Below are 27,626 nucleotides of genomic sequence, written 5' to 3'. Positions count from 1 at the left end.
GTATCGTCTCACGTGTTCCAATATTTCTACAGAATCCAAACTGATCTTCCCAAAGGTCGGCTTCTACCAGTTTTTCCATTCGTCTGTAAAGAATCCGCGTTAGTATATTGCAGCCGTGGCTTATTAAACTGATAGTTCGGTAATTTTCACATCTGTCAACACCTGCTTTCTTTGGGATTGGAATTTTTATATTCTTCTTGAAGTCTGAGGGTATTTTGCCTGTCTCATACATCTTGCTCACCAGATGGTAGAGTTTTGTCAGATCTGGCTCTCTCAATGCTGGCAGTAGTTCTAATGGAATGTTGTCTACTCTGGGGGCCTTGTTTCGACTCTGGTCTTTCAGCATGGTCTACTTATGACATTACTTGCTTCTGAAGCTCTTTTTGTCAAAATCAAGCTCTCGTCTACTTCAAGTCTCTCTATTAAAAAGAGAGCAGTTCGTGGTCTTACGGTAGCATTCTCGTTTCCCGCGCATGGGGTCCCAGGTTCAATTCCCCATCATCATCATCATCATCATCATCATCATCAGTTCACCTCATCACTGAAGCTACGCACACAATGCAGGTCACAATGGCTGTTACGCAAGAAGCAGATTTTACTGCTAGAAAACATACGAATTTCATCTGTATGTGTATTTCAAAAACACAGTGGATCACTCAGACTGCTGGATGGGCTAGGAGTATACCAAGTTCAGCCAACTCCCAATGCAATTGAAGAGTTCGAGGAACATAACATCTTTAAGGGGAACATGAAGCTTTCTGACCTTGAACTGGTGCAGCTGGAAATATTACACTGAGAACCTAGACTTTCTGAAGAAAAGAGAAAGGATTTAGTTAGACTGACTCCATTTGTAAAAAAGAGGACAATCCGTGGTTTTATGATACCCTTTCAAAATAAGTGAAAATGAGCATGATGGCACTTGTATCGTTATTTTTGTTAAAGCCATTGCATACAGAACATTTCATTTTCTTCAAATTTTCTATCATTTTATTCTTAAATCTACTAACATAGAATAAACACACAGATGTGACAAGAAACCTGTATAGTTTTTTTTTTTTTTTTTTTTTTTTTTTTGTCTGTGTTGTCATCCCCAACTTTTATACTGCTTTCATATGATTATCTCTGAATCAGATTTTTTGTGCTTGACCCAGTATTTACTTAAAATTTTGTATCACTCTAGATAAATTACATAGGGATTATATTATTAATAATGGTAAAAATGGTGGCTGCACCACAAAAATGTTATGAAGAGAGAGATTGGCTGGTTGGTAACTGGAGTTAAAGGGACAGAACAGCGAATTCATCAGTCCCTTCACCTTCTATCGAACCACAAATTACCCACAGGAGGAGGATACAAAAGGCAAATCCTGGGAAGTCCAATTGTAAGTAAGATATAAGACAGAAAGAAAATCAAGGAAAAGTGGGAGGGCAGTGAGAGAGGTAAGGTGGGTGATCAGCTCTGTTCAGAATGCAGTTGCACATCCCTGGAGGACACTATGTGGGTGCCAAATGCATCCTCTGCATCCCATCAGGACCATCTCACCATCTGTTACCCCTGTGAAACGAGCAACACAGACAAGATGGTAAAAGTTTATGAAAGATAACATTAAAAATGGCAAATGTAAAAGAACTGGGAGAATAAAAAGGGGGGAAGGGTAGGTGCCAGGCCAGACTGCCAACTGCCAAGCAAGGGCCACAATAGCATGGGACCCCAGGGCCAGAGCAGGCAAGGGATGTGTCTCCAATCTTTCAGGAGGTCAATGAGGCCAAAGCACCCCACCTCAGACAGACAACTAGGGGGGGGAGGAGACAGACAGAGAGAATACACGTGCACCACAAGAAGATTAAGTTTTCAAGTCCTCCAATGAAATATTAAACAAAAACTTACAGATACCAGACAGAGAGCAGGTCATCCAACACATGAACCACCCTCTCACAGACAGCTAGATTGCATTGTATCAATATGTGAAATACTGACAACTGTACATCACAAGCAGTACTCACTAGAGTATTTTCCCAATGCAGAAACAACCCAGTTGCCGACAAGAGTATCCACTTCAGACATGCATTATGACCACTTCAACTGATCTCATTGGCCAGAAGGAGCCACACTATAGCTAAACACGCTCTTTTAATAGCCACTCTTCCTACCAATAGCACACAATTAAAAAATAAAAAATAAAACTGTATTCTCTTAAGATTATCTGACACCAAAGTGTTGAGCTCATTTCTTAAGCCTGTCAATCACCACTTGAAATAGATTTATGGTAACATCATTGTTAGGCTGGAAGTGAAATAGAAGACAGAAAAATTGTCTGCAAGAAGGAGATCTTGAAGAAATCTCTTACTGTACACGATACAATATTAATAGCAACTTTGAACATGACCCTGATTTCATGAACCAGCTAGTCGTTCATCATGCACTCCTTGCTTAAGGTTCTGTACCTCTATTTGTAAAAACAGTACCCTTATAGGCTCACTTAGTTATTCATCTTTCTGTCTGTCTGTTCAAAATCCTTTTGCTCAGGAACCAATATACATATGAAGTTGAAATTTATGTCACATGTTAAGGACCATGGACCCTTGGCGATGTAAAAACATGAAGCTTCTAAGTCAATGCTATCAAAGGATACAGCCATGTCTTTCACATATTTTTGATACTCGGAAACTCACTTATCAAAACCTATGTCATTCCATGTCAAATCAACACAGGTGGTAAGCTAACCCCCTTTGATTTTCATAAAATTTGGTGTTATCATTGCCCATGACAAGAGAATGAAAAATATCAAATTACAGAATTTTAGCGCAAGTATGGTGAGAGTAATGGCTACTCAAAGTTCTAAAAATATGCAGAAAATTTTTAAAATGTAGCTGAGAAAACTTCTGATCTAATAAAGACAGGTCACTGAACCAGGAAATTTTGGAAAGGTCTTGAAAAATACTTTTCACTGATATGTTGTTATGTAATATTCAAAGAATGGAATGTACACAATTAACATCAGTGACTTTCACCTTTTATATCTCCAAACATATCACCTTCAAAACTGACGAAAAAATATATTTGCTTCATGTTACCCTATACAATGAAGTAAAAACTCAAGTTTGGGACGACAATGGGATTATGAGATATAAATTAATATATGCAGCAATGTTTGAATATTTTTAGCAAAATCAGCGACTGTGAAATGTAATTATATTAAATTTCAGCCTCCAGTTGCATAAGCAAAGAAACTAAGGTTTTGGCTATAATAATGTAGCCTTCTTCAGAAATGTCACAATACAAAATGAAATTAAAACATGCCAGATATTGGCTTAATCAAACTTAAAATGTTAGTACTACAGTACATAGCCATAAGACTGCGTCACTTCTATTAATGTTTTGCCTTTAGGTCATACCAACAGGCCAGACAGATGGGCCGCAGGCACTAGGTCGTAACTCATTGATATATAATACTGTCATATTCGAAGAATATACACAATTAACATCATGTTTGGAGATATTAAAGGTCAAAGTCACTGATGTTAATTGTGTACATTTTTTGAATATGACAATTACGTATCAATGAGTTACAACTCAGTGCCCGCGGCCCAACTGTCTGGCCCGCTGGCGTGACCTAATGGCAAAACATTAGTAGAAGTGACGCAGTCTTATTAATATGTACTGTAGTACTAACAAGGGTTCAGAAGCAACAAATCTACTGAAACTGCAATATATGATTGCATAAATACGCTATTTGATCTGTTGGATAAAAAACAGCCCATAACAGGCATATTTCTGGATTTGTCAAAGGCTTTTGACACTGTTGACCACAAAATATTGCTGGAAAAAAATAGAACACTATGGTATCAGAGGAATTGCAAACAATTGGATTGCTTCATTCCTCACCAATCGGATGCAGAGTGTCAGCATGAAATACACTAATAGACAAACCAACTCAATAACTGAAATCCTATCAAGTAGTAAAACTGTAAAGCAAGGTGTACCACAGGGCTCAGTATTGGGACCTTTACATTTCCTCCTGTGTCTTAATGACTTGAGCCTGAATGTAGATGCACACAAAACAATAATATTTGCTGATGACACAACTGTACTCCTCAAAGGGGAGAATACAGAGGCTGTGCAAACAGCTGTGAACTTGGTCAATGAACAACTTAGCAACTGGGCTAAAATCAACAGATTAACTATCAACACCAAACACAAAATGCAAATTCCTCTCAGTCACTTGTCACTGTAAATAACCAGCCAATAGATACTGGCACTGTTTTCAAATTCCTTGGTCTGTGGGTTCAAGATAACCTGAAATGGAATACACATACAGGAAAAGTAAATGCCAGAATTAGTACTGGCTGTTATGCATTGAGTGTACTGAAATCATGTGCTAGCCTGGAAACATTAACCAGTGCGTACTACGCTTACATACTAGCCCACCTAAAATATGGTGTGATATTCTGGGGAAATTCTCCAACTGCCCTGAACACATTCAAAATCCAGAAGAGAGCAATGAGGATTATTAGTGGGAGCAAACCCAGAGACTCCTGCAAACCCATCTTCAGAAAGTTGGAAATCCTTACACTGCCTTGCCTATACATTCCTGAGACTAAAATTTTTCAGAAACCACATAGTGCCAACTGACTCCAGAGTCTCAAAAAATAATGAAATACATGAACGCAACACCAGGAAAAACTCAAAATTTGCATGTTTTACGTACAAATACTCATCTATGTAAAAAGGGAGCTTTCCACATGGGCCTCCAACTGTTCAACAATCTTTCCACTAGTATTAAGTCCATCGAACACAACATAAAATTTAACAAAGCCGTGAAGTCATATTTGTTGTGTCACTGTTTTTACTCTACGAATGAATACTTAGAACAGTAATCTTGCTATTTGTGTTAAACTGAAAACATTGAGCAATTGGAGTGAAGTAAACTTAACCAATCTTTGCAATATAATACATTAGGATAATATATCAATATATGTTAACAATGATAACTGATATTTTCTGACATCTGCAACACACTGTGGACCATCAGATCACATGGAATAAATAAATAAGTTTGATTAGGCCAATCTCCGGCATATTTTAATTTCATTTTTGATTGTGGCATTTCTGAAGAAGGCTACATTATTATAGCCAAAACTTAGGTAAAGTTTCTTTGTTTATGCAACCCGAGGCTGAAATTTAATATAAATACAGCAATGTGTTGCATTAATGCAAAATCAATTGTATTCAGAGTCCAACAATACAACACAGAGCACTGAAAACCATGTTTATTGTTAAAAAGGCAGTGTTACAACACAGCTCAAAAAAGTTAGTACTGTCAACAGACCAATAACAAGCATTTACAATGTGCAAGGTCACACACTACGACATCTGACCTTCAATGATGCCAAACATGATACAGCCGTCCCAGCCAAACAAATGTTTGGAAGGCACATTAAACAGGTTCAGATTTACAGAAACAACTGTATCCTCTAGATTTACTATGCCTCAATACTGGGAAGCAATAACAATAGTTTGTGGTGAAAGGAAATGCGTCTGTCCTGTTGCTGTTCTCACATCAACCTTTGTAAGAATGCCCTTCTTGCACACAGTTAATATGTCAGGTTTCTCACGGTATACATAAGAAGGTGAAGGCCCATGAGGATATAGGAAGCTATCTGAAACCAAACTGACATCTTCCTTAACATTCAAAACACATCCCGGCCTCCAGCGACCTTGGTACATGCATGCAAAAGCCCTGTGATACCATCGAGGTATAAGTCTCATTGGGTCCTAGTTAGAACAGGTTCATTTCTGATGACTGGTAAATTCAAGAAAATTTCCATTTGGATATTGTAATGGCCAGCAGGAGTAACACAATGTAACTTACGGGTACCTACAACTGCATAAATTTGTTGTGCAAGCTGCTCTTGAAGGAAAAATTCTTCATCGTACTCACTGATAGTTGTATAATGAGAGTGACACTAGAGTGTTCTTGGAGCACCATTCAAACAACTCTCTGCTTGTCATTATCTAAGAGTTGCAGATGCGCTGCAGACTGGCACGGTCAGCAAGTCTCTTGATGACAGCAATATCATCACATGGTCCTTTGCCATGTGATGTGACAAAGAAATGCCATTCTGCAGACATTGAAATCAGTTGGCTGAAAAGTTATATTGGCAAAATTTTTTTGATTCTTATACTAGGCTGCAGTACCATCTGAGAAGTAGTACCTGTACTAGGGTGTTCAATGAGAATGGGATCTCATGAAGATAACCAAGTGACAAGATGAACCCTCACTGTGTCATGTTTAATGCATTCTGATATTATAACAAAAGAAATGTTATCAACTGCACGGTTTACTGGGTGTTTACAACAAACAACAAATGGATGAATGATGGCCTGTGCATTGTTCCAATGAAATCCCTGCGCCTCATCCTGCAAGACAAATGTGAGTTTGCAGATAATTACCCATATTACAATGCATTTATTATTAAGAAGCGTGTCTTCCAGATGTAGAAATTCAGAGTGTTGGGTGATTATGAAGGAATGCAACAGAAGCTTTTTTAATTTATCTGCAAGGTTTCCCAAGAAGTCTTCCACATGTCTGGAGAGTTGTTCTATCTTACATGTCAACAGTTTGTATGTTATTTCATCAAATCCACTTTCATCAAACAACTCTTGCAGATGAGTTATGATAGAATGTGTAGCTAGGCATTCTTCACACGTGGACATATAGCATTATGGCTGTGCAGGATTACAAACGATCCAAGTTCAAGACAGGGTTTGTAGGCACTAAGTTGACAGTCTGCATCACGCCTCAACTCTTTTAATCGTGAACCTTTGAACATGACTTTCATGTTTTGGTGTACACTGCAAACACACACACTGTGGGTACCAAGTTGCACCAGCCAAAACTCAGTTCTTGGGTAACAACTGGCAGAATTCCAATAACCCTATTTTCAGTCCTTGGTGTTCATTTTTGAATGCCTGATACAGTTCATGCAAGTTTCCCAACACAAATCGTTTTTGTTTCTGAATCCTGGTAATCATTTTCATTGACAGAAACAAAATCCTCCTACACAGAAAAACAGAATTCTAAGACAACATTCACAATTTGTTCACTTAAGACATGTTTAGGTCTTGGATTGGAAGCTGCTAAGATACCACATTCTGTGGCTAATTGTTTTGCTTTTCTCACTAACTAGTCAGAGGCTCTAAATTCATTTTTAATCCTCTGAATGTTCCAACTTTTCAGCAGTAGTATCAGAATTTGGATCTTCTCACTGCTTGCGGTGCTGGTACTGAATTCCTCTTTTTATTGCATTACCTTTCCAGGTTCAACATTTGTTTCGTAATCTACATTTTTTTTCACACTAGGAACGTAATTACTTTGGAACACTTCACTTCAGAAACTTACTCAAACCTTTTCTGTGTATTGTTTTCTCTCTCAGCCTCTTCTTTTCCACTGGAGACTCGCCATGAGATACCAAACTAACTATAATTTAATGCGTCTAAAGCCATTTTTGGGGCTACAGATGTGTTTGACTAGTCTCGGAGGTATGCAGGTTTATGGTTTCCACTTGCTTCAATGTAGTTGGGTCAGATACAAGCCCTTGTCCCAGAGTTAATATTTTTCTACATTTTTCACATATTTTCTAGTGTGTCGTCATGCCACCCATCATATCAACCATCCACACCTGCACTTTAAGTAGATTTTTCTTGTTTCTGCTCTGCCATCTTCCCCAAATTGATTACAGCAATACATGATCTTCAAGGTAGAGTTGTACAATTTCAATGTACAACACCTTTTGCTGCAACTATCAGTGTACATTTAGTAGCCACACTGCCATCCAATATCAGATAGCTTGATAGTGACCCACCTACTCTGTTACTTTACTGTGCAGCGCTATAACACCACCTTTTCAACAATAAACACATTTTTCAGTGCTTTGTCTCATATTTCTAGATCCTCAATACAATTTATTTTGCGTTAATGGAACATATTGTTGTACATAATAATTTATACCTCCTAAATACCATTGTCATTCCAACTTGATATTCTACCTTGTTACAGAACATGAAGAAGCAATTTTTTTTTTTTGTCAATTTCATAGGTGACATGTTTTGAGATATTCAAGGTCAAAGTACAAGATCACTGACTTCAATTGCGTACATTATTTGAATATGAAAAACTTTCATATCATTGAAAAAGCTTGTTTCAAGACCTTTCCAAAGTTAACTGACTCACTGTTCCAGCAACGTTTGCCAAATTTTTTACACATTTTGAGAACTTCAACTGACTGCTATTCCTGTCTTACTTGTGCTAAAATTCTGCTGTTTGGTATTTTTTGTGCTCATCATGTGCAATGAACACACCAAATTTTATTAAAATCGAACAATATTAGGTTGAAAATTGTACTTTTCTGTGTTGATCTAACATGGTTTGACCTAAAATCGTTAAATCTGGCAAGCAAGGTTTCACGCTACATACAAAGGAAAAGAATCTGAAAACTGTGAATTTGTAATTATGTGACAAGAAAAAATATCTCTTTTTTTTGGCATTTACTATCTGACTCTTGAAAGTAAAACATTCCTGGGAGTCTTGCGATCCCTGGGACTGATATCTTGCCAGCGTCAATGTCGATAACGCGCAAGAAACATCAAGATTCCTGGTTCTCATAACCTGTTTGTATAAATAATGAGATTTGTAGGGACCCCCCAGTGTGTGAGTCCTCCTCACACCTGGCTAATTTTTTCCTAGGCAGTTCGTGTGAACACTGCTGTGATGCCTCACTGCAAACATGGCTTTCTTCCTTGCTTAAGGAGTGTAACAGTAGATTGCTAAAATAACATTATGCCACTGGATTTTCAATGTCTTGAGATTCTTTCAAGGGATTATCTGGAGACTTCACAGAAGATATTAGTGTCCTTCCCCAGGTATGGGAAATCCACTTAATGATTTCCCGAACTTTGGTGGAACTGGTACATGACTGAAAATGGAAATGCTCACAATTATCTTTGTTTGCTCTCTTTTCATATACATAGCTTTCATGGTTACATTCAAAGGGCTGCAAGGTTCTTTGCAGTCAACTGACATGCAGCCACACCAAAATAGAACACTTGGCTCTGATTACAGACCAGTGCTCCTTACTCCAATAGATGGAAAACTGCGAACCCACAGTATTATACCACAAGCAGTCGCGCAAGGAACATTCAATGGCTTGCATGTGGCTTGCTTTCATATTATGCTATATTAGTAAAATCCAAACTCTTAAGCTCTGTAAAACTCAACATGAAGAGCAATATTATACTGTTACAAATTGCATTTTGCAGTACACAGTTGTAATAGTATATCTGATTACAGACAATTGATTTCAGTCCAAGACCAGACCATCACTGAGACAGAATAGCATCTTAGCTATGCATTTATGTAACTGTCATAAGTGTTATTCCCATTTCATTAATGCATAGCTGAAATGGTTTTTTGGGCCCGATGATGATCTGATCCTAGACCGGAACTGTCTGCAAAAAAATATACCATTACAGCAGTGTATTGCTTAATGCAGTACTTCACATTTATTAAAGCTGTACAGCCCATCTCCATAAAATATTTCCAATATTATATTGTTACTAACTTCTGGTACAAGAAAATAAACCAACAAAAATAAAAATAATAAAGCAGGATTTGTAATTTCCATTACATCAACAATACTCTTCCCTGTAAAATTCTTACAACATTTAAACTTAGATACAGAAAAGGAAGGCAAAAACAAACAGTATCTATAGTACATGGTTAGGAGAAATAAATGTTTGCTTCACATGTAGCTGGAATCAAATACAGTTATTTAGAACTACTGTACTGACACTGCTATGGCTCCATTTTTTAAGAAAAAAAGTTACAAACAAGACAAACATTCACAATTATTTATTTATTTTTGGTTCACTGAAGACATAATAAAATCTATATCTGGCACAAACTGTTAGCACATGGACAGAAGTAGACAGTCTCACCACTCAAGTTGCCACAAAATCATGATTTATTTAGTTTCATTATCACAAAAAAAACCTTTCACACACATTTGTTCATCGAAACATTGATACCACTTTTGCAGCTCATTACAGTAACAGAAGATTTTATGGCACTACTGAAATGTTTTAATGCAATGGAATTTATATTTTAAATGGGACTCTCACTGCAGATTAATTGGTTCTATTTGCACATACACAAGGGACTTGCAACCAAAACAGCAAATGGTTTTGAACACGGCTAAAATACAGTTGCGAGTTTGGCAATGTCCTCAAAACATTTAGGAAACTGTTCTGTAATTCTTTCAAAATTGCAACAATTTTTTTTCAAAATTCACCTTTTCTTTAATACCAGAGTGTTTAGGGAAATGGACGGTGCTCTTGTCAGTAGTAGTCCCTTCCACGGTGTGAGTTTCTTTTTAAATGCAACCACTGTTGCCATCAAATCAGAAATAAGTTGCTTCTCACTTTTCAAAGTTTTACCGCAGGTGCTCAAGTATGCAGTCAAGTCCATTAAAAATGCAAGGTCTGCACAATCTATTCAGGATCTTCTAATATTGATTCCAGATTTCCATTTTTCGTTAGAAAGCCATCACAGTGAGTCTTGAATCAAAAATCATTCCAGGGATGCATTGCCTCCTGAATTAACTAATGTGTTCACAGTAATACATTATTTCTCCATATTTTTGATTCAATCCCATAATACACTGAAGGAAATCAATGTGGCTTCAGAAAATTTGCTATTTGTACCACCAATTACATCACATTCATCATGTCTGCAAATATGATATACAATTCAATTAATCCCTTACAAATCATTCTATTAATCATTGTAACTGTTTGCTCTTTCACCGCCAATTGAAACTTTACATTCTCTGTGCATAGCATAGTAACACCGTTTCATAAGAAACACTGAGAATTCTCAACTTTCTCCTGGAGAAAGAATCAATTACATTCAGTTTTAAAGGCCTGTGACAACAGATCACCTGACTGTCTCCTTTCCAGTGTACATTGCAATAGCCAGAGGACCTTTGAACTTCCTTTACACCACAAGAAAACTATCACACCACATGCTGTAAGAAACACGTTGCACTGCTGAATGAAGTGTAATGCTGTACTGAATTGTTTCAAGCAAAGCTGAGGTGAACCTAATGAAGTTGAGACATATCAAGTAGTATCGAGACAGCAGGCTAAGGTCACAGTGATGTATCAGGATGTGATCACTTGAGTGCAGATCATTAACCACTTCATAGTGAGCTACATCTGGGAGGAGGGGGGCAGGTAGGCGTATCACAAGAACAGTGGGAGATGCTGACTGCCTAGCAGTGCTTCAGTGAGTGCTCTGCTAACAGGTATAGCTCAATTCTAACTACGATGCACTCAACGCCTGAAACAGATGGCAATTAAGCACCATGGTATATTACGTGAGTTGAAGTATTAACAAAGAAGAAATAGTCGGGTGAGCCGACAGACAGCCAAGTGCCTCATTGTGTTAATAGTGGGCTAGGAATATAGTATTTTCTTATTTGGCACCACTTGCACTACTGCTGAAACTGCCACTAAGGTGGTGTTATGGGAGAGACGACTGGAACTATGCCTGTCGCTGATAAACATGTCCTCTCTCTCCTTGGCTATCTCCCCACAGAAGTCACCTTTCCTAAGGTTATCTGAATCACCAGCACAGGGCTGTTATGAGTCTTTAAAATGGGCCTCTTCCACACTTATACACAGGGACACACCTCGAACAAAAGTAACTTGAACAATGAAATTTCTCCCCCCCCCCCCCCCCCCCCGCCAAATTTTTGTCCCTTTATTTTAGTATTTTGTGATGGATGGGGGTGGGTGGGGCAAAAGGTCTTTATGTTCTCTCTGACACACTTTCAATTATCAAACAATAGGAACTCCCAGTACGAATATCAACAATGTAGGAAACAACAGATTGCTACTTACCATAAAGATGACACATCAAGTTGCAGACAGGCACAATTAAAAGACACTAACATATAGCTTTCGGCCATAGCCTTCATCCGCATGAGAACCACAAGCCTACATGCAACCCCCCCCCCTTCCCCCCCCCCCCCCCCCACACACACACACACACCAAGCACACATGACTGCCAATTCCTGTGTGTGTGTGTGTGTGTGTGTGTGTGTGTGTGTGTGTGTGTGTGTGTGTTTTTTACTGACAAATGCTTTCAATTGCATAGCTTTGGAGCTATCTTATATGATCTTTCACTCAATATTTCTCCATTGGCAGGAAAGCCTGTGTTTTTAAATAGCATCTGCTGTCTTCTGTGGTGACTTAATGAGTGGTGTTCTCCAAAGCTTTCTTGTTTCATTTGACATTTGTAGGTCTTTGTCCAATTGTACACACACATGCTGGCTTTGTCTGTCTCGAATAATGACATTAACTTTTGTAATTGCCATTTTGGCAATTGAGACAAATGATGGCAAATATTTAGATATCTGTGATGTTTATAGCATAAGTAATCTGCTTTGTCACATTCAGCTATCATCATCATCATCATCATCAACAACACTAGACATTTGCTACTCCATGCAGCACTGTCACTCAAGCATTTCATGCAAATCCAGTGTAAGAAGCACGCAATTTTCATTTCACGAGTTGGCTGCCCAATTCTCCAACGTGTTGCTTGTACTTTAAGAAAGAGTATAGTGGATCATAATTTAAGCATTCCTGGCAAAACCAACATTAAAACATATGACCTCATTTTAAGATGGAGGGAACCTGCCCTGATGTACACCTGTGGAGAAAGCCAGGGCACACCAGCTGTGTTGTAGTTAAGTGCCTTGAGATAAGAAACACATTCAAAATCTTACCTATCCCAAGCTATTCCGACAAAAAAACTATCAGTGAAAAGCAAATAGGACCCCAAACAAAGTTACAATTAAAATATGAACAAATGTAGGGGCAAACAAAAACAGAAATGAATGGTTAGCAGATTAGCTATATGAACAGTTTGCAAGAAGCAAAAACGGTGCATAATTTAAATTATAATGGCGACATTAGGATAAAAAGAAGGAAAACCAACTCATTGTTTTATGACTGACAGTTCCACATCCACACGGACAAGCTACATTACTTTGTGTAGCACCAGTATTAGCAGTTACAAAGTTATGCGTGGAGACTAGATGGGGAATGACACCCACAACTTAACTAAAATTGCTTGTACATGGAAAAAAGTGAGTAGCAGTAGATGGTTAGGTACATAAGGGCACATACACGCTAACTTTAGGAGCCAGAGCACCTTCCTCTTCTTAATTGTATAATAAAGATCAGTGCTCGATGAGGTCTGCTTTATATTATGTTCTATAGAAAGATTTACAACGGAGATTAGGAATTCCTGACAGGCAGGAGGCAACATGTTATTTTGGCTGGAGAGTCACTGATAAACCTTGAGTGACTTACAGAATGAGAACACTAGTCTTTGTATTACCCACACTAACATACAGGCAGTTGCAATATCGGACATTTAGAAGAAGACGTAGTCGTCTACAAAGAAATGTTGCACATAATACTCAGCCATATCTAAGAAAATTATAAAACAAGTACCAAGACTACCAAGTCTTGCAGTTAAGTCATTTCATACAAATACCTATACATAATATTCCACTGAGATAAGGATTTCATAGGTGGAACAGTGGTGTTGTTGTTGTTGTGGTCTTCAGTCCTGAGACTGGTTTGATGCAGCTCTCCATGCTACTCCATCCTGTGCAAGTTTCTTCATCTCTCTGTACCTACTGCAACCTACATCCTTCTGAATCTGCTTGGTGTATTCATCTCTTGGTCTCCCTCTACGATTTTTACCCTCCACGCTGCCCTCCAATACTAAATTGGTGATCCCTCGATGTCTCAGAACATGTCCTACCAACCGATCCCTTCTTCTGGTCAAGTTGTGCCATAAGCTCCTCTTCTCCCCAATTCTATTCAGTACCACCTCATTAGTTACGTGATCTACCCATCTAATCTTCAGCATTCTTCTGTAGCACCACATTTCAAAAGCTTATATTCTCTTCTTGTCCAAACTATTTATCGTCCATGTTTCACTTCCATACATGGCTACACTCCATACAAATACTTTCAGAAACGACTTCCTGACACTTAAATCTATACTAGATGTTAACAAATTTCTCTACTTCAGAAACGCTTTCCTTGCCATTGCCAGTCTACATATTATATCCTCTCTACTTCAACCATCATCAGTTATTTTTCTCCCCAAATAGCAAAACTCCTTTACTACTTTAAGTGTCTTATTTCCTAATTTAATTCCCTCAGCTTCAACCAACTTAATTCGACTACATCCCATTATCCTCGTTTTGATTTTGTTGATGTTCATCTTATACCCTCCTTTCAAGACACTATCCATTCCGTTCAACTGCTCTTCCAAGTCCTTTGCCGTCTCTGACAGAATTACAATGTCATCGGCGAGCCTCAAAGTTTTTATTTCTTCTCCATGGATTTTAATACCTACTCTGAATTTTTGTTTTGTTTCCTTCACTGCTTGCTCAATATACAGATTGAATAACATCGGGGAGAGGCTACAACCCTGTCTCACTCCCTTGCCAACCACTGCTTCCCTTTCGTGCCCCTCAACTCTTATAACTGCCATCTGGTTTCTATACAAATTGTAAATAGCCTCTCACTCCCTATATTTTGCCCCTGACACCTTCAGAATTTTAAAGAGAGTATTCCAGTCAACATTGTAAAAAGCTTTCTCTAAGTCTATAAATGCTAGAAACGTAGGTTTGCCTTTCCTTAATCTAGCTTCTAAGATAAGTCGTACGGTCAGTATCGTCTCACATGTTCCATTATTTCTACAGAATCCAAACTGATCTTCCCCCAGATCGGCTTCTACTAGTTTTTCCATTCGTCTGTAAAGAATCCACGTTAGTATATTGCAGCCGTGGCTTATTAAACTGATAGTTCGGTAATTTTCACATTTGTCAACACCTGCTTTCTTTGCGATTGGAATTTTTATGTTCTTCTTGAAGTCTGAGGGTATTTTGCCTGTCTCATACATCTTGCTCACCAAATGGTAGAATTTTGTCAGGACCGGCTCTCCTAAGGCTGTCAGTAGTTCTAATGGAATGTTGTCTACTCCCAGGGCCTTGTTTCGACTCAGGTCTTTCAGTGCTCTGTCAAACTCTTCACGCAGTATTGTATCTCCCATTTCATCTTCATCTACATCCTCTTCCATTTCCATAATATTGTCCTCAAGTACATCGCCCTTGTATAGACCCTCTATATACTCCTTCCATCTTTCTGCTTTCCCTTCTTTGTTTAGAACTGTGGAACAGTAAGCAAAGCAATTGGCAGACTGATTCAATGGTATACCTGCTGGTAGTCTATATTGCAATGTTGCTCAGGACCAGGGATTCATAATGGGTTGATAAACAAGAGAATTTAACCATATTCAATGAAAACATTTCAAATGGTTGCAGACTTCTTTCAGTTGTGAAAATGTGACACAGAAACAGTTAAAAATCTCCACTGGCAGATACTCAAAGGCAGACACTTGATAGGCCTATATCATAAAACCAATATACATGATTATGTATGCCAGTTTTGCAAGGTGGAATCCAGGAGTGTTCTGTACTTGTTTACACACAACTCTGTTAGTATGAAGATAAATGTAAAGTTCATAACAACTTACACATCCACTGTCATCTGGTAATTAGAAAGACAACAAGAGGTTTACTTCATGCATCCTACTACACACTTTTTTGTGGTTTGAACTCTACATATACCGAAATACAGTAACAGACCCACAACATTTACTTTAAATTTTTCAGATTTCATATATGGGAACTTGTTTTAGAAACAAATTATTAATTTAAAGAATGTTCATTATGCAACGTTATGTGACTTACTTGACGGATTTGTTGATCTGCCTTCGGTTTCTCAATAAAAATTTGTGGCAGTGTTAAACATAATAGATGCTGCACAGTTATCTTTCACAACAGCATTACTGTAACCTGAAACATATTTAATTTATTTATTTTTATTCGGTCCAGCAAATCACTTTTCGTGAGCTGTTTGTACACACTACATACTTATTTTTACACACAAGCAAGCCTTACAGTTACATACAATAGGCCACTATTTATTAACTAGAAACAGACATCGTGGGAAAACACGTAATAACTCTTTTGATGTAAATGTATCATTTACACACAAATTAGCCGCACACAGGAGAAACAATAAATACATTTTGTTGCAATAATGGAGAACCCAGGACAGAATATACACAGGTAATATGTACAACAATCGCAATGATCTGTATACCTATTATCATTTTGCATTTTACGTATACCACACTTCTGTACACTTTTGCAAAAATGTGACACACTTCAAATTAAAATGTGATTTTAAAGGTAATGTACGGGGAAGAAGGAATAAAATTTCAACGTATGTTACACTACATATTTTTCAAATGGAATTCTTTTGGAATTTGCATTCTTAGTTACTATAGTACATGGGAGGTCTTGCAAATTTTTTCCTAGAAATGAATGAAAGGTTAAATTTCACATTTCTGTTGAAGCCTATTTCTGTTGAATTGTACTCCTACCATGCATATTTTAACAGGGTATGAGGAACCTCTGAACACTCAAATAAAGAAGCTCTTTTTAGTTCTAAATTAAAGTTTATTTAAAGTATTCGAACCATATTTCTAAAGAAATAAATGCAGGAAAAACACACGAAGAAGTAATTGAACTGACTGTATGAATCTTACTTTAAAATGTTTGTCTCTCTTCCTCCTGCTCTACAAATAGAACTTTGTTGTTCATACCTGCAAACTCTACTGTTTCAAAATACTCTATTTATAGTCCTTATATCACTTGAAGTCCATACTTTCACAACCAGAAGATTCAATTACTACAGTTTTGTTGCAGCCTTGCATTTTTTTTTATTTCTCATATTTAATTTTCTTTAAACTCTCTTTTCACTTTTTTTTACTAGTGTCGGCAATTCATTTCAGCTTTTTTTATAGCTAGTATTAATGATTTCTCCCCCTACCCCCTCCCTTCGAATGAGGCCAAATACCTCCTTACTCAGCTGTCTTCCCCTTGTGCTTGCTTACAGTAATTCTGTTGCAAAGAGGTACATTTATTCTCTTTGTACAAGATTCACATCCACCTGTACTTTTCACTTCAGCATACAAAGAATCACCATCAGGTTATATATCCAGTCTTCTATGAAATTGTCAGAATGAATAGCTTCTTCATAATACTCACATAATTCTGCAACATTTGTTTCTTTTGCCCATTATAAACTAGTGCTTTCAGACAGTGAGTAGTTGACACTATCAAGAAACCCTTGATCCAGTCAATTCTAGCTATTTTATTTACATCCATGAGTTGAGAGCAGCTGTGAAGGCGGGTTAAGGTCTGGTGCACAGAATCAGGTAGAGCTGTACTACGTGACTAACAGCCAATCGGCTAATCAGTCTTCTTCTCTGGGGGTTGTGCCATGTTTGTGAAGCTTATTGTTTATTTCCATCATAGTATTCTGTGCCGAATGATTGGCGGCAAGCAATCATGCCATGTGTTGCACAAATAAGAGAAATAGCGTTCCACGTGTATCAACACTTGAAAAAGGCTGTCTTCCACTGAATCCACTACAGAACAAGCCAGATATCACACCACTGCCAAATGCCATGAACAAACAACTGAAGCTTGTGGTATTGGTTTGAGAACTGTTCAGAGAATATCCAGCAAAAGCTAAGGCGTTTATGCAACCCTGCAGCTCAGATGTTTCCAAGTCAAAAGTGAGCTAAGCGATTTTGCAAAAAATCGTTTTGTGGCACACAGTATTCAGTGGCTACAATACAGATCAGGGCCAGTGGCAGTCGCGGCTATGCTTATCTACGGTTCATAGGTTCACTATGCGTCAGTTCATGAAGCCAACAGGATGGTTTTTAGACATAACTAATAGGAAGCCAGAATACAGGCAATGTATTTTTAGCACCTAAATTGAAACCACTGTCCTGTTTGCTGTTTCTTGAGCCCATGTCTCATAGGTTAAATTACAATGTAGAAAAGGGCAGATTGCTACTTACCATAAAGAAGACACATCAAGTTGCAGACAGGAAAATTAAAGGACACATACATATAGTTTTTGGAAGCATCTTAATTGTGCCTGTCTGCAACTGGACGTTTCTTCTTTACCGTAAGTAGCAATCTGTCTTTTCTTACTTTGGAGGTATTCCTACCAGAAGTTACCATCGTTTCATAGGTTAATCGCAAAGAGATGAAAATGTATCTAATGGTGTGGTGAAATAACCATGCAATGGATCTGCACAAGCAAACTGACTGAGTGGGTGAATGTTGTTGTTGATTATTATTATTATTATTATTATTATTATTATTATTATTAAATCACAGGAGAAGGCAGGTGGATCAATGTTTATTAACAATAGAGTTGCACATTCAAGATATTAATAAAAAATGATCCAACTACCTTCTCCCATGACTTAATTAAAAAACACTGATTCCCTCAGTCAGTGTGCTAGCACAGACCGAATGCATAGCAAAAAGAGCAGAGAAATATTTCACTGTTTTTATAAATAGATCATGGATTGTGACACCGCCCTTGGTTTACAGGTATTGGCACAGTTTAAATAGCTGTGACTTGGACAAGTAGCAATTAAATTTACAATCCTTGTTTACAGCAATGTTTCACCCTTTCATCTGCATGTATTACTTCAATACACATCTGCCTGCTGCTGTTGAGTTGTCTGCATACAAGTAACAGCCGACAACTTATTTTATTACCATCACACTTCACATCAAGTGCTTATAATATTCCTGCCCTAGCCTAGTCTTTTACTGTGTTCAGAATGTTTGCTACATGCAAATTCCAAATGGACAATGTTCAGGATACTGAAAGGCATGGGGGTTAACATATCAGAAACCAATGATGGAAGGAAATTACTAATGGAATGAAGTGATTAGCTGCAAGAACAGTGTTTTGAGAGCAATACAGGGAATCAGACAAGTTGGCATGTCTCAAATTTATTAGTACAAGAAACTTTCATCAATCATAACCACACAAGAGATTCATTCTGAACAATGAGCAATGGGTAAGGGTAACAGATTTATAGTGCTTCATGTAGGATCAGCAGAAGCTGATTTTTAAGGTGTCAAGGGCCAAGAATTCTGAAGATTACCATTCAGAAATGATGTACAGTGTCTTCAAATGGTGGTTTAAACAACAATTTTCACCTATATCCCCATGTGTATTGTTGTTGGTTAAGCATATTGTCAGAATCCCCAGTGCAGTTGAACTAAGTTCCAACAATGAATTCCAAGAAGTCAGGCAATATTGCTTGGTTGTAATCAAACTGAGTAGCTTTACGTATTCACTGCGTACCAGAGTAGAACTGCTGATTCATGTTGATGCCCACAAGCCGGTGTACAGGGTTGATGAGATACACGAAATTACAAAGCAGCACGGACACTATATTGTTAGATTACATTCATAGCATTATCATTACAACCAAAACGAGCTGGTAAGGGCTTAGGTGAAAGCACATATCACAGAAAAGAACAAATAATTTAAAATTACAGGTGCTGAGACAAACACATGGCAATATAATGCATCTCGACATCTGCATGGGCATTTTGCATAAGACACTCAGGAAAACAGCAGGATGAAGATTATGACAGACAAACTGGAAGCAATAGGATATGGAACCTTTGCTGGAAATATAAAAATTATTAATAGCTCAAGTACTCACCTTGTAATAAAGCTGTTTTCTTTATAAAACATGTTTCGTTCAATTTAATACACGCGCCATAACTTAGTACCAGGTCGCACAATGAAAGAAAATTAGCTTTTAGTAACTCATTAAACAAGCTCTATCTCATATCCATGAAGTCACACATTTTTAAAATTTGAAAATGCTTTAAATATATTCGATCACTGTGGATGCCTACTGTAATCAATGGATAATTTCATTTGATTAACAGGAACAGGCAAATATTTTGGTAATCAACATTACCAATTTAATTGTGCTATTAAGTCCCAACCTAACTACAACCTTGTAGTCTCTTCCAAACATGTCATGAATTACAAAGTTGTGGTTAAGTTGGGCTATTAGCATGAACAGCAGAAGCAATTCAGATCAAAATGAAGATAAATGGAGAAAAAAAATTAAAAAAGCTTTTGAAATTCTTGAATATTTTATAAGTTAAGAAAGCACTCTAGTTAATTATTTGAAAAAGAAGCAATAATGAGACAACAAAGGTTAATAATTCAGTTTTTGCGAATAAAACTGTTGTATTCCGACCTAATCTAAACCTTGGGCTAAGCTACAGCTCAGTTTGTCAGCAGTTTTTTAGCTTTCACATTCATTAGCTTTGTCAACTCACAACCAAACTGTCACAGTCCAAACCACAACCTCATAATTCGTGACATATCTGGAAAAGAAGCGTCAAATATTTGTGACAACCAAGTTTTAAACTATGTTCTTGGGTTCCAGCCTACCACACCCATAGAAATCATGACACACATCAGTGAAATTTATAATCTTGATGTCACAAATATTCAGCTGCTGCAATTGAAGCTAACCTAACCAGAACTTCATAATCACAATATTTGGTAAAAACAGTCAAACATTTGTTATAATAGCAAAGAATACAATTTTTTTTTGTATTTCAGCACTAGAAATTCATTGCCTCTTTTCTAGCCTCTTATTGGTTACACGAAAATAGCCTACCACTGCCTAAGCGAAACTGACGTGTTTCCGACCTGTAACCAGTACAGAAACACTGTTAGACTATCGTTCAATTTTGTGACGTTGTTTATTAATATGTCAACCAAAGCACACAGCATACAAATTTGCTCCAGTTCTGTGAGACCTACCATTCACTAGTGCTTTCATGGCCTTTGCAATTTTTTGCCTTACTCACTTCTAGTCTAACACACTTTTTATTTTTGCAAGTTTGAACCATATTACTCCAGTCTACAAGAAAGCAATTTAAACAATCTGCAACTACTATTTCATACAGTAATGTATTACTGCCAAAATAAATCATACATAGGGGCTGAGGTTTTGCAGAAGTCCACCCTGAATGCATACATTAAGACTAGTTCATTTAGGAAAAGTATATTTAAATATGCGATCTTTTAATTAAATGGATGAGTAAATATCATTTAGATTAATTAACATTAAGTAACAAAAATGTACTATTGAAAACAGAACTTAGCTTTTCCTTTGTTCACCACAAAGAAAGTATTTACTAAATGGCAATCCTCTTATGGATAGTATTGGAAAGACCCTGTTGTGGAAACTTTACTATTTACCTGCTGGTAATTCAACAGTGCTTCCAGTGATGAGAAATTCAAACTGCTGAAAGGTGAACCTAGCTGAAATGAGGCCCCTTTCCCTTATTATACACAAGGAAACTACAGTATGAACTACACACGAAAATAAAACAACTCTAGCATCACCTACACTGTAAAGCCACATAGGATCAGAGAGCAAGGTGATACTAAAACGAGCTGTGTACCATTGCTACATGATCATATGCATTCCCTTGTAAGTATAGCACTTTGCTGTTAATAAAAAGAGAAAGATAAGGCATGCCCCTTGATGGTATGTAACGAATCTTGTTATGCTTATCTGACAACCTTCAAAACACTATCACAAATGCACCAACATTGTAGTTTACCTATTCTGAGGGCTAGTGGTTTGGACTGAACATGCAGTGATCACAGATTAACAATGCACTGCAAGACCTATGCATCACTCTTTTTTTATATATAAAGGAAAGAAAGTGAGTCAGTTCTTAGTGTACTGCATGCACATATCTTATTATTTAATATCCATTTCTAAGCTTCTTTTTCATCTTTTACAATGCATCTTTCTAAAGCTATCTAGCTGCATAAACTCAACCTACAGTTAACTTCATTCACCAACAAATTTCTGCAATATACTACCTATTTCAGGAGTTTTCAAGCAGTTCATGAAATCATCTACCCCACTTCCCCCCCCCCCCAAAAAAAACTATTCAGTAGTCAAGACAAGACGGCATTGTGGAACATACAGTAACTATCGGTAATTGTCAGTAATTGTTGGTAATTGAGGGTGTTATTACACGTCCAAACTGTTAGTTCTTATGTACACAGTATCTTGTTTGAACATACACTCTTCTGATTGTTATCATAATCAATGCAGCACTTGTGTTAAGTATGGTAACAATTTTAAACAAACTGATTACATGTAAATAAAAATTACAGTTAGTGCTGTATTTTATCAGAAGATCCTTATAATTAAGACTCACTAATAAAAATATTGCTCAACCTTCGAAATTCACAACATTTCAAACTCTTTCTGCATAAAACCTTAATGCTGTTCTACTGATCATTCCCTCTAAAGAACGGATTTGTTCTTGTGACTGCAAACTTTCTGGATGTGTTTTGTGACCTACTGATTATTACACAAGTGCAAATGTACAAATATAATAACTTTTGTATTCAATTTGCCACACTTGAGTTACCATCATTATTTTGTATTACTCTGTCTACAATAAATTTTATTAAGTATCTAAAGTTACATCAAAATCTTACAAAAACAACAATTTTTAACTTAAAAGCATTAGAAATCGATACCAACATGGTGTTTCACACAAATTATCTCACTTGAGACAACAGCAATTTTATACACACCTAAAACTTCTATTAATAGAGTCAGCTTATCAAATCTCTCATTACAGCTGGCATTTTCATTATCCATTATCACTACAATGCAAGTGCCTTGAGATGATTTTTAATGTGTTCCTTCACGTCACTTCCCTCCCCCTCCCCACTTATGGAAATACGGAAGCGTCCGATCCCGCCCGTCTGCTTTGACCCATGACGTCACAAATATGGCGGAAACAAAAACAAATACACACATTTTCCACAAGAAGCCCAATGACACTAACCGGACAAGTGCAGGAAATGGGGTGTTTTGGGTGGGGGGCAAACTAAATATAAACAAATTTAGACGCCTTGCGTAGCTACATCGTGTAAGTGAAGACAGCCATGCATGAATACCCACCCACCTCCCCAGGGGTCGTAACCCCTGCAACCCATAGAAGATAAAGATGCCTCAGTAGCTGGTTAGTGTTTTTTGTCTTTTTAAAAAAAAATCTCACGGGATAGAACGAACAGATCAGAAAGATAAATATAATGAACTAAAACAGAAATTGGAGGAAACAGATAATTAAAATAAGTAATAAGTGTTTTTAAATTTAAAAAAAAATCTCACGAGATAGAATGAACAGATCAGAAAATTAAATAAAATAAGATAAAACAGAACTGGAGACAGCCACACTCAAACCAAACTCTGCGCCGTCATAACGTCACACACAACAACACCCTTACGTCACGGGTCAAAGCCGACGTGTGGGATCGGACGCTTCTGTCGACCCCCACTTATTTATAGTAAACTTTTTGGGTTTATCAATGTGAATGGCAAACTTAAGCAACAATCCCAATAAACTTTCCACTTCTTGAACATTTTCCTTCCACTGACTTAGCTGTAAACTAGCAGAAATACCGTTATGGGTGATCTGTTCAACATATACTTGGATCAGAGAGACAGGGAGATATGATGTCAGTTCACCATTACACACAAGCACAATCCACCTCAAGTAGCAGCAGCCGTACCACTCCCTGCAAAGTACATTCCTATATTCCCCATTGAACATGCAGTAATGGGTTTGCTTTGAATGATCTGGTTTACATGCAATACTGACTTTGCTTTGTACGATCCGAACAGTCGTACCAAGTTCCAAAGCAATTTCACAGTTACCTTCACAAATTCCATAAAAAAAAGTATCACAATGAAATACAAACATGCTGCAATGAAAAAGTACATCAAAACAAATCACAACAATTATGTGAAAGACTGGAATTTTGTCACCTGTAGCTGACAGATAACCCGTAGTGGAGCAACATGAGACTGTGCACGGAACAGGAGGTGTAGCCAAATACATGCTCTGATTGGTTGTTCCTACATAGCCGTCCCATTATTGTTTCTTTTTCAAATAATTAACTAGAGCACTTTCTTAACTTATAAAATATTCATGAACTTCAAAAGCTTTTTTAATTTTTTTCTCATTTTATTCTCACTTCGATCTGAATTGCTTCTGCTGTTCATGCTAATGGCCAACTAATTACTATGTTAATTTAAAATGACAAAAAAAGGACAGGAAATTATTTTGAAATGTGGTACTTGACAACAACATGGAACACAATTGGGAGCAGCAGCAATGAACATAACAAATTCAATGTAAACACAAATTCAATGTAAACAGCATAACATATTCAATGTGCCGCAAAAGAATATTCATATGATGCCATTTGGTCCCAGGTGGCCCTTTGACTTTAAGGTTAAAGTAATGGTCCCTTGAGGAAAAAAAAGTCACAATTTCAACAGATTTATTTGGTAGAGGAAACTGAAATATTAAGTTCCATCAAAGATACAATATTTTGCACTCACACATTGAAAGAAAGAAAAATTTTTTCTAACTCAGGATTTGTAGATACAACAGTTTTTCTTCATTCTGACTTCCTGCACCTGCACTCTCTCTCTCTCTCTCTCTCTAAACAGTTTAAAGAGGGCTGTCCACACCACTACGCAGAAAATTTCATGCGCAGCCTGTTCACTTAATAGGCAGACCATGGCTTGGCAAAACTTTCTTCCTCCACTTCCCATGAAACATTCTGTTAAAGGTTGAGGAAAGGTGAAATGGGCAGCAAACAAGTGCCAATGACAATGAATGACTCAAGAAACAAACTGGCTCTGGTATTACCAAGCACTACCACACAAAACACATTTCCAGTAACAATTCATGCTAGCTTTCAGAAATCATAAATCTGATCTGAAACTCAGAAACGACAAATAATAACCCATTAGCCAAGCAGAACACTTATAACACACACTCTATATCCCTACCGATCAGTTTAAAGATAATTTAAGGAGAAGGCAACAAAAACACTCATTCATTTAATTCATGCAATATAGTAAGTGCAACTTTCAAACTTACTTGGCATATTACATCCAATGTCACAAAATGAAAATTAATTTCAAACTGAGAAGTTCACTGAGGCAAATCACTCTGTAAAAAAAAGGAACAGAATTATGATTTTCCATTCAACTAAAACAACTTGGCAATTATAATCAATAATGAAACCTTATTAAGGAGCTTATCGGTTAACAAGAAGAAGAAATATTCTATCATCCATTACAGCTGTATCAATTGAGTTACCCTATGGCATTTAAGATTTGCACGCACTAATTTTAGGAGATTTCTGTATTTTACGTTAGTGTAAAACAAGATGATATCGTTCATGTTAAAAAAAAGGAAAGGTAGAGACACTAGGAAAAAAATACGAGACTTTAATCTCGTAGAATGTCTACGAGTCGCCATAATACATACACCTTCTTCAAACTGACATTTCAAAGGACGATATCTTAACATGTACCAGATACTAAGGTACATCACAAATCAACCAATTACAAGTTTATTCAATTACGATTAGGCCTACTGCTAAGTTTCAAATAATATTACGAAGACTACTACGTTGTTCTCGGTTACGATACAATCATGCAAAAGTATGGCAAAAAAATAAAAAAAGAAAGAAAAGAACATCCTTGTGGATGATTTAAGCCCCTGGGCGGCAGTGGACTTCATTTCCTTCGTTAGGTGTCGAAATAAAGCTATGCTGCAAACACTACAGAATTTCATACCAAAATTCCGAATTATAAAATTTCGTGAGCAGTTTACAAAATACAGCCAAATATTCCCGATACACACAAAAAATGACCCCTGTATGAATATGTCAGTATCATGAGGCTAGTGGAATGATCTTCGTACTTACCTTGAATAGCTGACTAGCAAACAGGAAAAAATAATAAACACAAATTGTCCAGCAAGCTTACAATCTGGAATTTAAAGTGCACTGTACACTTTTCGGTAGGAAGCACAATTACTTCGCTAATGCATCCTACTCAAGTAGACTGACGTCTAAAATGTCTTCTACGGGCCTGCGACAGTTCAGAATACGTATAATATTCACTGCATCGAGATCATATACGCTTTTAACTTGTTGCCTTTATTTATACGAAAATTGCCGTACTTTTCGTTTCGCTCACATTCTAGTCATCGGCTATTGGCGTACAATGAACAGCAGAATTAAAGACATATGAAAGCACACAAATTAGCCCATATGAGCTAACACACCTCACAAAACTACACAGCCCACCATTCACAACAATAATCGACTTGTAGATGCAAACCCAAACAGCCAGACGAGACGAGCCGAGGATGCCAAATCTATATCGGCTGTGTTGCCAAACCTCACCAAAGATTTAAGAGTAGCAGCTACCTCTCTGGTAAATGGAACTTCAACAGCTCGGTTTCAATCCATGTTTTCAGTAGACATTAATACGCATTCCCCCGTCGCTAACCTTACACGTAAGTTAGCGTTCCAAAAGCAAAAGTTGGAAACGCTACCTACGCGACTTTCAAGATGTTGAAAAGTGATGTTTTTCCCAAGGAAAAGTCAGTGTCACGTGAAGCTTACATTTCAAGAACATTCTCCCTGACTTTTGGTCTTGAATGTCTCAACCCAGAAAATTATGGAAGAATGATATTGCGACAACTCTCTTCTACTCTCACACCAAATATTAGGCTCCTCATAAACGCAATTTTTACCAAATTTCATCAACATCGAAACTGGTGACATAAAAATACATTTATTTGAACAATCTGGTACATAATATCTGATTTGTTGTATGTTTAGTTTAAAATCTCATTTCTGAAATATTTATAATTTTACAAATTGTATCAAAGAAACGTACTGTAACCTACTTTGTCATAGTTCTCACAGTAAAAATGTCCTTTGACAGTTTCCTTTACTTTTTTTAACTCGTTGTCATTACGAGTGGCAGTTCTCTTTGCTTTTCTTTATCAGGTAACACAAATGAAAATCAGACAGTAATGCCAGTTTTTATCATAACAAACACTGTTGTTCAGTACTAACGTAGTCTTCATAATCTGTAATTAAGAATTCCTGCAACATAGTTTTCATGTTACTGGCAATTCTTTCATCTGAGACATCTTTAATAAGAAAATTTCCTAAGTCACTATTAATAAGGCTATGCAATATAAAACAGTTCGCCCGATTTTCAAAATATTTCATGCACTGACAAAAAGCAAATAAACTTTGATATTGCTCAGATCATCCTCTAATAATTTACTCATTAAACTAATTATCTGACATCACAAAGCCTGTCAGCTTATTCTCCACTCCAGTGCAATATATTAATAAATACTATTGCACCTCCACGGTTGTGAAATATAATTACAAATCTTTGTGTTATTGGCAGATTCAATACGCCGAAGGGAACTGTTACATAAAAGCAGAAAGCTACTCGTAAACTGCTGTACTTGGATACGAAATTCTCGACAGAACTACGTAAGTTCAGATACTTATTTTCGAGAAATTTCTTGTAACGTCCTTCATTACCGTTAACTGTAGGTCCTATAAATTGCATAAGCGGCCTGGGCAGTTCAGTACATTGCGGTATCAATACTG

At 37.1% G+C, this 27,626-nt stretch overlaps 1 protein-coding gene across 1 annotated transcript in view; it reads right to left on the bottom strand.

Annotated features, from left to right (window-relative positions):
- The window catches only part of LOC124789352 (paired amphipathic helix protein Sin3a-like), a 35,270-nt gene extending 8,950 nt beyond the window's left edge, over positions 1 to 26,320 (bottom strand). Inside the window, exons 1-3 of the mRNA XM_047256679.1 lie at positions 25,908 to 26,320; positions 25,073 to 25,144; positions 15,905 to 16,009 (exon numbers count right to left, since the gene is read on the bottom strand). The gene's annotated coding sequence lies outside the window, so the exon portion shown is untranslated. The remainder of the gene's footprint in view (positions 1 to 15,904; positions 16,010 to 25,072; positions 25,145 to 25,907) is intronic.
- Between the last annotated feature and the right edge of the window lie 1,306 nt (positions 26,321 to 27,626).

This window comes from Schistocerca piceifrons, chromosome 3 (genome assembly GCF_021461385.2).
Source record: "Schistocerca piceifrons isolate TAMUIC-IGC-003096 chromosome 3, iqSchPice1.1, whole genome shotgun sequence".
NCBI classification, from domain to species: domain Eukaryota; kingdom Metazoa; phylum Arthropoda; class Insecta; order Orthoptera; family Acrididae; genus Schistocerca; species Schistocerca piceifrons.
The sequence above is the reverse complement of the archived record's forward strand: the minus strand, read 5'-3'. Positions and strand labels throughout refer to the sequence as shown.